At 45.9% G+C, this 13843-nt stretch overlaps 1 long non-coding RNA gene across 1 annotated transcript; it reads right to left on the bottom strand.

Moving 5' to 3' along the window:
• Window positions 1–11778: 11778 nt before the first annotated feature.
• LOC119359423 lies at window positions 11779–13560 on the bottom strand. The gene is made up of 2 exons (XR_005172526.1): window positions 13238–13560; window positions 11779–11820 (listed from the first exon to the last, which is right to left on the bottom strand). It is a non-coding gene; the product is annotated as an uncharacterized LOC119359423 (long non-coding RNA).
• Window positions 13561–13843: the final 283 nt, after the last annotated feature.

Genomic DNA, 13843 nt, shown 5'->3' on the forward strand with positions numbered 1-13843 from the left:
GTATCCCATACCTAGTTCAATCTCGTTACCGGAAAGTCTCTTTACTCGTTCTGTAATACATCATCCCGCAACTAACTCATTAGTTGCAATGCTTGCAAGGCTTAAGAGATGTGCATTACCGAGAGGGCCCAGAGATACCTCTCCGACAATCGGAGTGACAAATCCTAATCTCGAAATACGCCAACCCAACATGTACCTTTGGAGACACCTGTAGAGCTCCTTTATAATCACCCAGTTACGTTGTGAAGTTTGGTAGCACACAAAGTGTTCCTCTGGCAAACGGGAGTTGCATAGTCTCATAGTCATAGGAACATGTATAAGTCATGAAGAAAGCAATAGCAACATACTAAACGATCGGGTGCTAAGCTAATGGAATGGGTCATGTCAATCAGATCATTCAACTAATGATGTGATCCTGTTAATCAAATGACAACTCTTTGTCCATGGTTAGGAAACATAACCATCTTTGATTAACAAGCTAGTCTAGTAGAGGCATACTAGTGACACTCTGTTTGTCTATGTATTCACACATGTATCATGTTTCCGGTTTAATACAATTCTAGCATGAATAATAAACTTTTATCATGATATATAAGGAAATAAATAATAACTTTATTATTGCCTCTAGGGCATATTTCCTTCAGTATCCCACTTGCACTAGAGTCAATAATCTAGATTACACAGTAATGATTCTAACACCCATGGAGCCTTGGTGATGATCATGTTTTTCTCGTGGAAGAGGCTTAGTCAACGGGTCTGCAACATTCAGATCTGTATGTATCTTGCAAATCTCTATGTCTCCCACCTGGACTAGATCCCGGATGGAATTGAAGCGTCTCTTGATGTGCTTGGTTCTCTTGTGAAATCTGGATTCCTTCGCCAAGGCAATTGCACCAGTATTGTCACAAAAGATTTTCATTGGACCCGATGCACTAGGTATGACACCTAGATCGGATATGAACTCCTTCATCCAGACTCCTTCATTCGCTGCTTCCGAAGCAGCTATGTATTCCGCTTCACACGTAGATCCCGCCACGACGCTCTGTTTAGAACTGCACCAACTGACAGCTCCACCGTTTAATGTAAACACGTATCCGGTTTGCGATTTAGAATCGTCCGGATCAGTGTCAAATCTTGCATCAACGTAACCGTTTACGATGAGCTCTTTGTCACCTCCATATACGAGAAACATATCCTTAGTCCTTTTCAGGTACTTCAGGATGTTCTTGACCGCTGTCCAGTGATCCACTCCTGGATTACTTTGGTACCTCCCTGCTAGACTTATAGCAAGGCACACATCAGGTCTGGTACACAGCATTGCATACATGATAGAGCTTATGGCTGAAGCATAGGGAACATCTTCCATCTTCTCTCTATCTTCTGCAGTGGTCGGGCATTGAGTCCGACTCAACTTCACACCTTGTAACACAGGCAAGAACCCTTTCTTTGCTTGATCCATTTTGAACTTCTTCAAAATCTTGTCAAGGTATGTGCTTTGTGAAAGTCCAATTAAACGTCTTGATCTATCTCTATAGATCTTTATGCCTAATATGTAAGCAGCTTCACCGAGGTCTTTCATTGAAAAACTCTTATTCAAGTATCCCTTTATGCTATCCAGAAATTCTATATCATTTCTGATCAGTAATATGTCATCCACATATAATATCAGAAATGCTACAGAGCTCCCACTCACTTTCTTGTAAATACAGGCTTCTCCAAAAGTCTCTATAAAACCAAATGCTTTGATCACACTATCAAAGCGTTTATTCCAACTCCGAGAGGCTTGCACCAGTCCATAAATGGATCACTAGAGCTTGCACACTTTGTTAGCTCCCTTTGGATCGACAAAACCTTCCGGTTGCATCATATACAACTCTTCTTCCAGAAATCCATTTAGGAATGCAGTTTTGACATCCATCTGCCAAATTTCATAATCATAAAATGCGGCAATTGCTAACATGATTCGGACAGACTTAAGCATCGCTACGGTGAGAATGTCTCATCATAGTCAATCCCTTGAACATGCCGAAACCCTTTTGCGACAAGTCGAGCTTTGTAGATAGTAATATTACCGTCGGCGTTAGTCTTCTTCTTGAAAATCCATTTATTCTCAATTGCATGCCGATCATTGGGCAAGTCAACCAAAGTCCACACTTTGTTCTCATACATGGATCCCATCTCAGATTTCATGGCTTCAAGCCATTTTGCGGAATCTGGACTCACCATCGCTTCTTCATAGTTTGTAGGTTCATCATGATCTAGTAGCATGACTTCCAGAACAGGATTACCGTACCACTCTGGTGCGGATCTTACTCTGGTTGATCTATGAGGTTCAGTAGTATCTTGTTCTGAAGTTTCATGATCATTATCATTAGCTTCCTCACTAATTGGTGTAGGTGTCACAGAAACAGTTTTCTGTGATGCACTACTTTCCAATAAGGGAGCAGGTACAGTTACCTCGTCAAGTTCTACTTTCCTCCTACTCACTTCTTTGAGAGAAACTCCTTCTCTAGAAAGTTTCCGAACTTAGCAACAAAAGTCTTGCCTTCGGATCTGTGATAGAAGGTGTATCCAATAGTCTCCTTTGGATATCCTATGAAGACACATTTCTCCGATTTGGGTTCGAGCTTATCAGGTTGAAGCTTTTTCACATAAGCATCACAGCCCCAAACTTTCAGAAATGACAACTTTGGTTTCTTGCCAAACCATAGTTCATAAGGCGTCGTCTCAACGGATTTTGATGGTGCCCTATTTAACGTGAATGCGGCCGTCTCCAAAGCATAACCCCAAAACGATAGCGGTAAATCAGTAAGAGACATCATAAATCGCACCATATCTAGTAAAGTACGATTACGGCGTTCGGACACACCATTACGCTGTGGTGTTCCGGGTGGCATGAGTTGCGAAACTGTTCCGCATTGTTTCAAATGTACACCAAACTCGTAACTCAAATATTCTCCTCCACGATCAGATCGTAGAAACTTTATTTTCTTGTTATGATGATTTTCAACTTCACTCTGAAATTCTTTGAACTTTTCAAATGTCTTAGACTTATGTTTCATTAAGTAGATATACCCATACCTGCTTAAGTCATCTGTGAAGGTGAGAAAATAACGATATCCGCCACGAGCCTCAATATTCATCGGACCACATACATCTGTATGTATGATTTCCAACAAATCTGTTGCTCTCTCCATAGTACCGGAGAACGGCGTTTTAGTCATCTTGCCCATGAGGCACGGTTCGCAAGTACCAAGTGATTCATAATCAAGTGGTTCCAAAAGTCCATCAATATGGAGTTTCTTCATGCGCTTTACACCGATATGACCTAAACGGCAGTGCCACAAATAAGTTGCACTATCATTATCAACTCTGCATCTTTTGGCTTCAACATTATGAATATGTGAGTTACTACTATCGGTATTCAATAAGAATAGACCACTCTTCAAGGGTGCATGACCATAAAAGATATTACTCATATAAATAGAACAACCATTATTCTCTGATTTAAATGAATAACCGTCTCGCATCAAACAAGATCCAGATATAATGTTCATGCTTAACGCTGGCACCAAATAACAATTATTTAGGTCTAATATTAATCCCGAAGGTAGATGTAGAGGTAGCGTGCCGACTGCGATCACATCGACTTTGGAACCGTTTCCCACGCGCATCGTCACCTCGTCCTTAGCCAATCTTCGCTTAATCTGTAGTCCCTGTTTCGAGTTGCAAATATTAGCAACAGAACCAGTATCAAATACCCAGGTGCTACTGCGAGCATTAGTAAGGTACACATCAATAACATGTATATCACATATACCTTTGTTCACCTTGCCATCCTTCTTATCCGCCAAATACTTGGGGCAGTTCCGCTTCCAGTGACCAGTCTGCTTGCAGTAGAAGCACTTAGTTTCAGGCTTAGGTCCAGACTTGGGTTTCTTCTCTTGAGCAGCAACTTGCTTGCTGTTCTTCTTGAAGTTCCCCTTCTTCTTCCCTTTGCCCTTTTTCTTGAAACTAGTGGTCTTGTTGACCATCAACACATGATGCTCCTTTTTGATTTCTACCTCCGCAGCTTTCAGCATTGCGAAGAGCTCGGGAATAGTCTTATTCATCCCTTGCATATTATAGTTCATCACGAAGCTCTTGTAGCTTGGTGGCAGTGATTGGAGAATTCTGTCAATGACGCAATCATCTGGAAGATTAACTCCCATTTGAATCAAGTGATTATTATACCCAGACATTTTGAGTATATGCTCACTGACAGGACTGTTCTCCTCCATCTTGCAGCTATAGAACTTATTGGAGACTTCATATCTCTCAATCCGGGCATTTGCTTGAAATATTAACTTCAACTCCTGGAACATCTCATATGCTCCATGACGTTCAAAACGTCGTTGAAGTCCCGGTTCTAAGCCGTAAAGCATGGCACACTGAACTATCGAGTAGTCATCAGCTTTGCTCTGCCAGACGTTCACAATATCTGGTGTTGCTCCAGCAGCAGGCCTGGCACCCAGCGGTGCATCCAGGACATAATTCTTCTGTGCAGCAATGAGGATAATCCTCAAGTCACGGACCCAGTCCGTGTAATTGCTACCATCATCTTTCAACTTTGCTTTCTCAAGGAACGCATTAAAATTCAACGGAACAACAGCACGGGCCATTTATCTACAATCATACATAAACAAGCAAGATACTATCAGGTACTAAGTTCATGATAAATTTAGGTTCAGTTAATCATATTACTTAAAGAACTCCCACTTAGATAAACATCCCTCTAATCATCTAAGTGATTACGTGATCCAAATCAACTAAACCATGTCCGATCATCACGTGAGATGGAGTAGTTTCATTGGTGAACATCACTATGTTGATCATATCTACTATATGATTCACGCTCGACCTTTCGGTCTCCGTGTTCCGAGGCCATATCTGTATATGCTTGGCTCGTCAAGTATAACCTGAGTATTCCGCATGTGCAACTGTTTTGCACCCGTTGTATTTGAACGTAGAGCCTATCACACCCGATCATCACGTGGTGTCTCAACACGAAGAACTTTCGCAATGGTGCATACTCAGGGAGAACACTTCTTGATAATTTAGTGAGAGATCATCTTATAATGCTACCGTCAATCAAAGCAAGATAAGATGCATAAAAGATAAACATCACATGCAATCAATATAAGTGATATGATATGGCCATCATCATCTTGTGCTTGTGATCTCCATCTCCGAAGCACCGTCATGATCACCATCGTCACCGGCGCGACACCTTGATCTCCATCGTAGCATTGTTGTCGTCTCGCCAATCTTATGCTTCCACGACTATCGCTACCGCTTAGTGATAAAGTAAAGCATTACAGCGCGATTGCATTGCATACAATAAAGCGACAACCATATGGCTCCTGCCAGTTGCCGATAACTCGGTTACAAAACATGATCATCTCATACAATAAAATTTAGCATCATGTCTTGACCATATCACATCACAACATGCCCTGCAAAAACAAGTTAGACGTCCTCTACTTTGTTGTTACATGTTTTACGTGGCTGCTACGGGCTTAAGCAAGAACCAATCTTACCTACGCATCAAAACCACAACGATAGTTTGTCAAGTTGGTGCTGTTTTAACCTTCGCAAGGACCGGGCGTAGCCACACTCGGTTCAACTAAAGTTGGAGAAACTGTCACCCGCAAGCCACCTATGTGCAAAGCACGTCGGGAGAACCGGTCTCGCGTAAGCGTACACGTAATGTCGGTCCGGGACGCTTCGTCCAACAATACCGCCGAACCAAAGTATGACATGCTGGTAAGCAGTATGACTTATATCGCCCACAACTCACTTGTGTTCTACTCGTGCATATAACATCAACATATAAAACCTAGGCTCGGATGCCACTGTTGGGTTTCGTAGTAATTTCAAAAAAATTCCTACGCACACGCAAGATCATGATGATGCATAGCAACGGGAGGGGGAGAGTGTGATCTACGTACCATTGTAGATCGACAACGGAAGCGTTTGGTTGATGTAGTCGTACGTCTCCACGGCCCGACCGATCAAGCACCGAAACTACGGCACCTCCGAGTTCTAGCACACGTTCAGCTCGATGACGATCCCCGGACTCCGATCCAGAAAAGTGTCGAGGAAGAGTTCCGTCAGCACGACGGCGTGGTGACGATCTTGATGTACTACTGTCGCAGGGCTTCGCCTAAGCACCGGTACAATATTATCGAGGACTATGGTGGAAGGGGGCACCGCACACGGCTAAGAATATGATCACGTGGATCAACTTGTGTCTCTAGGGGGTGCCCCTGCCTCTGTATATAAAGGTTCGAGGGAGGGGGGCCGGCCGGCCAGGAGAGGCGCGCCAGGAGGAGTCCTACTCCTTCTGGGAGTAGGACTCCCCCCCTTTCCTAGTTGGAATAGGATTCATGGAGGGGGGGGGAGAGGAGAGAGAGGAGGAAGGGGGGCCGGCCCCCTCTCCTTGTCCAATTCGGACCAAGGGGGGAGGGGCGCGCGGCCCAGCCCTGGCTGCCTCTTCTCTTCTTCCACTAAGGCCCACTAAGGCCCATATACCTCCCGGGGGGGGTTCCGGTAACCTCCCGGTACTCCGGTAAAATCCCGATTTCACCCGGAACACTTCTGATATCCAAACACAGGCTTCCAATATATCAATCTTTATGTATCGATCATTTCGAGACTCCTCGTCATGTCCGTGATCACATCCGGACTCTGAACAACCTTCGGTACATCAAAATGCATAAACTCATAATATAACTGTCATCGTAACCTTAAGCGTGCGGACCCTATGGGTTCGAGAACAATGTAGACATGACCGAGACACGTCTCCGGTCAATAGCCAATAGCGGAACCTGGATGCTCATATTGGCTCCCACATATTCTACGAAGATCTTTATCGGTCAGACCGCGTAACAACATACGTTGTTCCCTTTGTCATCGGTATGTTACTTGCCCGAGATTCGATCGTCGGTATCTCAATACCTAGTTCAATCTCGTTACTGGCAAGTCTCTTTACTCGTTCCATAATACATCATCCTGCAACTAACTCATTAGTTGCAATGCTTGCAAGGCTTAAGTGATGTGCATTACCGAGAGGGCCCAGAGATACCTCTTCGACAATCGGAGTGACAAATCCTAATCTCGAAATACGCCAACCCAACATGTACCTTTGGAGACACCTGTAGAGCTCCTTTATAATCACCCAGTTACGTTGTGACGTTTGGTAGCACACAAAGTGTTCCTCTGGCAAACGGGAGTTGCATAATCTCATAGTCATAGGAACATGTATAAGTCATGAAGAAAGCAATAGCAACATACTAAACGATCGGGTGCTAAGCTAATGGAATGGGTCATGTCAATCAGATCATTCAACTAATGATGTGATCCTGTTAATCAAATGACAACTCTTTGTCCATGGTTAGGAAACATAACCATCTTTGATTAACAAGCTAGTCTAGTAGAGGCATACTAGTGACACTCTGTTTGTCTATGTATTCACACATGTATCATGTTTCTGGTTTAATACAATTCTAGCATGAATAATAAACTTTTATCATGATATATAAGGAAATAAATAATAACTTTATTATTGCCTCTAGGGCATATTTCCTTCACTTATTACCAAAATCGGTCTCACCGAGTTTGTGTAATCGGTCTCACCGAGATTACGTGATGCCCTAACCCTAATCATATCGGACCTACCGAGTTGGATGTCGGTCCCATCGAAAACCCTAACGGTCACTAGCTTTGCTGAATCAGTCCGACCGAGTTTATCAATTCGGTCCCATCGAGATTGGCAAGTTGTGTGTAACGGTTAGATTTTGTGTGGAGGCTATATATACCCCTCCACCACCTCTTCATTCATGGAGAGAGCCATCATAACAAACCTACACTTCCAACTTTCTTTTTCTGAGAGAGAACCACCTACACTTGTCTTGAGGCCAAGATATTCCATTCTTACCATATGAATCTTGATCTCTAGCCTTCCCCAAGTTGCTTTCCACTCAAATCTTCTTTCCACCAAATCCATATCCTGTGAGAGAGAGTTTAGTGTTGGGGAGACTATCATTTGAAGCACAAAAGCAAGGAGTTCATCATCAACACACCATTTGTTACTTCTTGTAGAGTGGTGTCTCCTAGATTGGCTAGGTGTCACCTGGGAGCCTCCGACAAGATTGTGGAGTTGAACCAAGGAGTTTGTAAGTGCAAGGAGATCGCCTACTTCGTGAAGATCTACCGCTAGTGAGGCAAGTCCTTCGTGGGCGACGGCCATGGTGGGATAGACAAGGTTGCTTCTTCGTGGACCCTTCGTGGGTGGAGCCCTCCGTGGACTCACGCAACCGTTACCCTTCGTGGGTTGAAGTCTCCATCAACGTGGATGTACGATAGCACCACCTATCATCGGAACCACGAAAAAAACATCCGTGTCTCCTATTGCGTTTGAATCCTCCAAACCCTTCCCTTTATATTCTTGCAAGTTGCATGCTTTACTTTCCGCTGCTCATATACTCTTTGCATGCTTGCTTGAATTGTGTTAAGATTGCTTGACTTGTCCAAAGTTGCTAAAATCTGCGAAGAACTAAAATTGGGAAAAGGATAAGTTTTTATTTGGTCAAGTAGTCTAATCACCCCCCCCCCTCTAGACATACTTTCGATCCTACAAGTGGTATCAGAGCTTTGGTCTCCATTTGCCTTGATTTTCATAGCTTTTGGAAGTCATAGCCTTGGTTTCACAACCTAGGAGAGTATGGCGTCTAGCGAGGGAAATTACCACCGTAGAGGTCCTTACTTTGATGGTACTAATTTTGCTAGTTGGAAGCATAAGATGAAAATGCATATTCTTGGACATAACCCCGCCGTATGGGCTAGTGTGTGTATTAGCTTGCAAGGTGAATTCTCTGGTGGGAGAGAACCGAACCGTGAAGCTACCGCAGAAGAGTTGAAGATGCTGCAATACAATGCTCAAGCTTGTGATATCCTCTTCAACGGATTGTGCCTCGAAGAATTCAAAAAAAATTAGCCGTCTTGAGAATGCAAAGGAAATTTGGGATACTTTGATTGATATGCATGAAGGTGCCGACTCCGTCAAGGAATCCAAGTTGGATGTGCTTCAAAGTCAGCTTGACAAGTTCAAAATGAAGCATGGTGAAGGTGTCGCTGAAATGTACTCTAGGCTTGCTCTTATCACAAATGAGATCGCCGGCTTAGGAAGTGAAGACATGACCGACAAATTCATCATCAAGAAGATCCTAAGAGCTTTGGACGGAAAATATGATACTGTATGTACATTGATTCAAATGATGCCCAATTACAAAGATCTCAAGCCAACAAAAGTCATTGGAAGAATTGTTGCTCATGAGATGTCACTCAAGGATAAGGAGGAGCTCCATAACAAGTCAAGTGGTGCTTACAAAGCCTCATGTGAAGCTCCCACATCATCAAGTGAGAAACAAACCTTCAATGAAGAATTGAGCCTAATGGTGAAGAACTTCAACAAGTTCTACAAGAGTAGAAGTAAAGAGAGAAGTTCCAAGTCAAGGTCCTACAATGACAAAAGATCTTCTAGTCGAGAGAGAAATTGCTACAATTGTGGAAGACACAGACACTATTCCAATGAGTGTACGACACCCTACAAAAGAAGAGAAGATTCTCCAAAAAGAAGAAGTAGAAGAGAAGAATCACCATCAAGAGAGAGAAGGAGTAGAGATGATTGTTATGAACGAAGAACATCCTAGAGAAGCAAAGATTCGGAAATGAAAGACAAGTCATCAAGGAGCTACACAAGACGAAGACATCAAGCTCATGTTGGTGAATGGGTATCCGGCTCCGACTCCGACAATCACTCCGAGAGAAGCTATCACTCCGACTCCGAATATACTCAAGATAAAGGTGTTGCCGGTCTAGCACTTGTGTCAACCAACTGCTACGACATATTTGATTCACCAAATGAAGGACTTGGAAGATGCTTCTTAGCTAAAGGCCCAAAGGTATCACACCTCGAGTATGTTGCACTACTAGGAAAAGGGTTATAGATAATATGGACACTAATGGCGCACCATGTATGTGGTGCGCCATTGTGACGCCCCCGATTTGACCGTACACTAATCATGCATGCAAATGTGTACGATCAAGATCAAGGACTCACGGGAAGATATCACAACACAACTCTACAAATAAAATAAGTCATACAAGCATCATATTACAAGCCAGAGGGCTCGAATACAAGAGCTCGATCATAGACGAGTCAGCGGAAGCAACAATATCTGAGTACAGACATAAGTTAAACAAGTTTGCCTTAAGAAGGCTAGCACAAACTGGGATATAGATCGAAAGAGGCGCAGGACTCCTGCCTGGGATCCTCCTAACTACTCCTGGTCGTCGTCAGCGGGCAACACGTAGTAGTAGGCACCTCCGGTGTAGTAGGAGTCATCGTCGACGGTGGCGTCTGGATCCTGGGCTCCAACATCTGGTTGCGACAACCAGGTAGAAGGGATAGGGGGAAAAGAGGGAGAAAGCAACCGTGAGTACTCATCCAAAGTACTAGCAAGCAAGGAGCTACACTACATATGCATGGGTAAATGTGTAAAGGGCCATATCGGTGGACTGAACTGCAGAAAGCCAGAATAAGAGGAGGATAGCTAATCCTGTCGAAGACTGCGCTTCTGGCCACCTCCATCTTGCAGCATGTAGAAGAGAGTAGACTGAATTCCTCCAAGTAGCATCGCATAGCATAACCCTAACCGATGATCCTCCTCTCATCGCCCTATGAGAGAGCGATCACCGGTTGTATCTGGCACTTGGAAGGGTGTGTTTTATTAAGTATCCGGTTCTAGTTGTCATAAGGTCAAGGTACAACTCCAAGTCGTCCTGTTACCGAAGATCACGGCTATTCGAATAGTTTAACTTCCCTGCAGGGGGGCACCACATAACCCAACACGCTCGATCCCATTTGGTCGGACACATTTTTCTGGGTCATGCCCGGCCTCGGAAGATCAACATGTCGCAGCCCTACCTAGGCACAACAAAGAGGTCAGCACGCCGGTCTAAATCCTATGGCGCAGGGGTCTGGGCCCATCGCCCTTTGCACACCTGCACGTTGCGAACGCGGCCGGAAGCAGAACTAGCCCCCTTAATACAAGAGCAGGCTTATGGTCCAATCCGGCGCGCGCCACTCAGTCGCTGATGTCACGAAGGCTTCGGCTGATACCACGACGTCGAGTGCCCATAACTGTCCCCGCGTAGATGGTTAGTGCGTATAGGCCAGTGGCCAGACTCAGATCAAATACCAAGATCTCGTTAAACGTGTTATCTTGAAATAACCCCGAACGCCGATCAGGGCCAAGCCCACCTATCTCCTAGGCGGTCTCAACCTGCCCTGTCGCTTCGCCACAAAGATCCACTCGCGGGTACTCCTATGAGCCGACCCGTCTTTTAGTCATCACATGTATCATGTATAAAGTATATAGTATATACCCGTGATCACCTCCCGAGTGATCACGGCCCGATAGTATAGCATGGCAGACGGACAAGAATGTAGGGCCACTGATGATAAACTAGCATCCTATACTAAGCATTAGGATTGCAGGTAAAGGTAACAACAGTAGTAGCAAGGACAGGCTATGCATCAGGATAGGATTAACGGAAAGCAGTAACATGCTACACTACTCTAATGCAAGTAGTATAGAGAGTAGAGTAGGCGATATCTGGTGATCAAGGGGGGGGGCTTACCTGGTTGCTCTGGCAAGAAGGAGGGGTCATCTCCGATGTAGTCGAACACACGGACATCGGCAGCGGTCTCTGAGTCTACCGGAAAGGAGTAACGAAGGGGGAACACAATAAATAACAAAGCAATCAAATGCAACACAAAGCAAGACGCGGAATACGTTGTGCTAGGGGTGACCTAACATAGGGATAGGCGATACTGACGAAGGGGGAAAACACTCGGGAAAGTATTCCCAGTGTTTTGCGTTTTCGAGCAGATGAACCGGAGGGGGAAAGTTGCGAGTTCGATAGGTTAGAGCTGCGTGGCGGACGAACGGGCTGCGTATCTGGGTTCATCTCGTCGTTCTGAGCAACTTTCATGTACAAAGTTTTTCCATCTGAGTTATAGTTTATTTTATATTAATTTTTAAAGTTGTAAATCATTTTATAAATTTATTATTAATTTGAATTAAAAGGGGAAATTGCTATGTGCACCCAGCAGAGTGCACACAGCTGGGCCACCGGAGGCTGACAGTGGGTCCAGGGGTCCCTGTGTCATTCACACATATCTTGCATTTTCTTTTTAAGTGGATATTTAGAGGGGGGTCCACCTGTCATTTGCACTATACCTAACCACTGATTAGACTAACTAGTAGGAGTACTAGTTAGCTAACGGAGAGTCGACCGGCCACCACACACAGAACACACACGTACACACAATGCCAGGGTTAAGAAAAGATAGCATTTTGTGATTTTTGTAGGATTTAAACCATGCATCAAATGAATTTGGTCCAGTGGAGTAATATGAAGTTTTTCAAGTGTACATTCTGCTCATATTTATTTTTGGCCTATTAGTAGTTGTTTAACCGGAGTTTAGGGGCTGCCGAGGGGGTTACTCGATGTAATATTCGCAAAGCTAGCTAGCATAGCTACAGTACTAGCAGTAGTAAAGCAGAGCATTGGCAGTGGCGTGGCGCGAGCGATGCAGTGCACGAACGCGGGCGGGCGCAAGGGAAGGCGTCGGGCGACACGAGCAGAGGCAGGCGCTGTTGTGGTGCGCGCGTGGCAGGCGAGCGGGGCAGCAGGTACGGGACCGCGGCGGCGCGGCATAAGGAGCAGCTGCAGCGCTGCAAGAGCAGCAGTAGGGGACGCGGGCGTGCAGGTTACAGGGGGGCTACGGTTGCGGTGAGCCCGAGCTCGGGCGACGGAGCAGCCGGGCGGAGCTCGCGCGGCTGGGCGCGCGTGAGGCGTAGTCAGGGCGGCGAGCGTGCGCAGGCGGGCGGCACAGCGGGCAGCGGCAAGCAGCAGGAAGAACGGCGAGGCGACGGGCGGGCGCGTGGCCAAGGAGGGTGTGGTGCGGGGCGCGGCCCGATGCGAGGTGACCGCGACGCGCGTGGAGGCAGGACGCGGACGGCCGTGACGACAGTGAGCTTGGCGGCGGCGAGTTTCTGCCACGGTGGATCGAGAGATGGAGTACGTGAATGAGCACGGAGAGAGGGGGAATGGAAGAGAGGCTCACCGCGAGCCCGTAGTTGTGCGAAGCGTGCTCGAGGGAGGCTCGGTGTGGCCGGAATTCGAAGGCGGCGGCGACTCCTCGAGGTTGAAGACGACCTCGTCCCGCACGAAGGAGAGGCGCCCGGCTCGAGCCCATTGGCGCAGGCAACGTAGGGGAGCAGGACGTAACTGGCGGGAACTGCGGATGGATGCGGGGGCGTCGGTGGCCGTGGTGGAGCGCGGTGGCTGACGATGATGGCTGCGGGTGCGGACGGATCTAAGCGAGGGAGACGAGGGAGAGAGTGGGGGAGGAGCAAGAGGCGGATGCGGGAGAAATATCTGGAGGGGGGGCTCGGTGGAGGCCTTATCCTCTCCGAGCGTCGCCGACGAGGTGGTCGGGAGCAGCCATGCCCCTGTTAGCGACCTGAGACCGATGAACATGGAGGTGGGGAGAGCGACCGGGGGCTTCGTGCCCAGTTGGGCCGGCCCAGGGGAGGGGGTTTTTCTTTTGTATTAGCTATTTTGTTGTTTTTCTTTTTTACAGTTTAAGTTTTGTTTTATTTTGAATAGAAAATAGCTTTATAAAATATAGGAAGAGCACCTAAATCGGTTTTACTAATTATACCACTAC

Source organism: Triticum dicoccoides, chromosome 2A (genome assembly GCF_002162155.2).
Source record: "Triticum dicoccoides isolate Atlit2015 ecotype Zavitan chromosome 2A, WEW_v2.0, whole genome shotgun sequence".
Taxonomy (NCBI): domain Eukaryota; kingdom Viridiplantae; phylum Streptophyta; class Magnoliopsida; order Poales; family Poaceae; genus Triticum; species Triticum dicoccoides.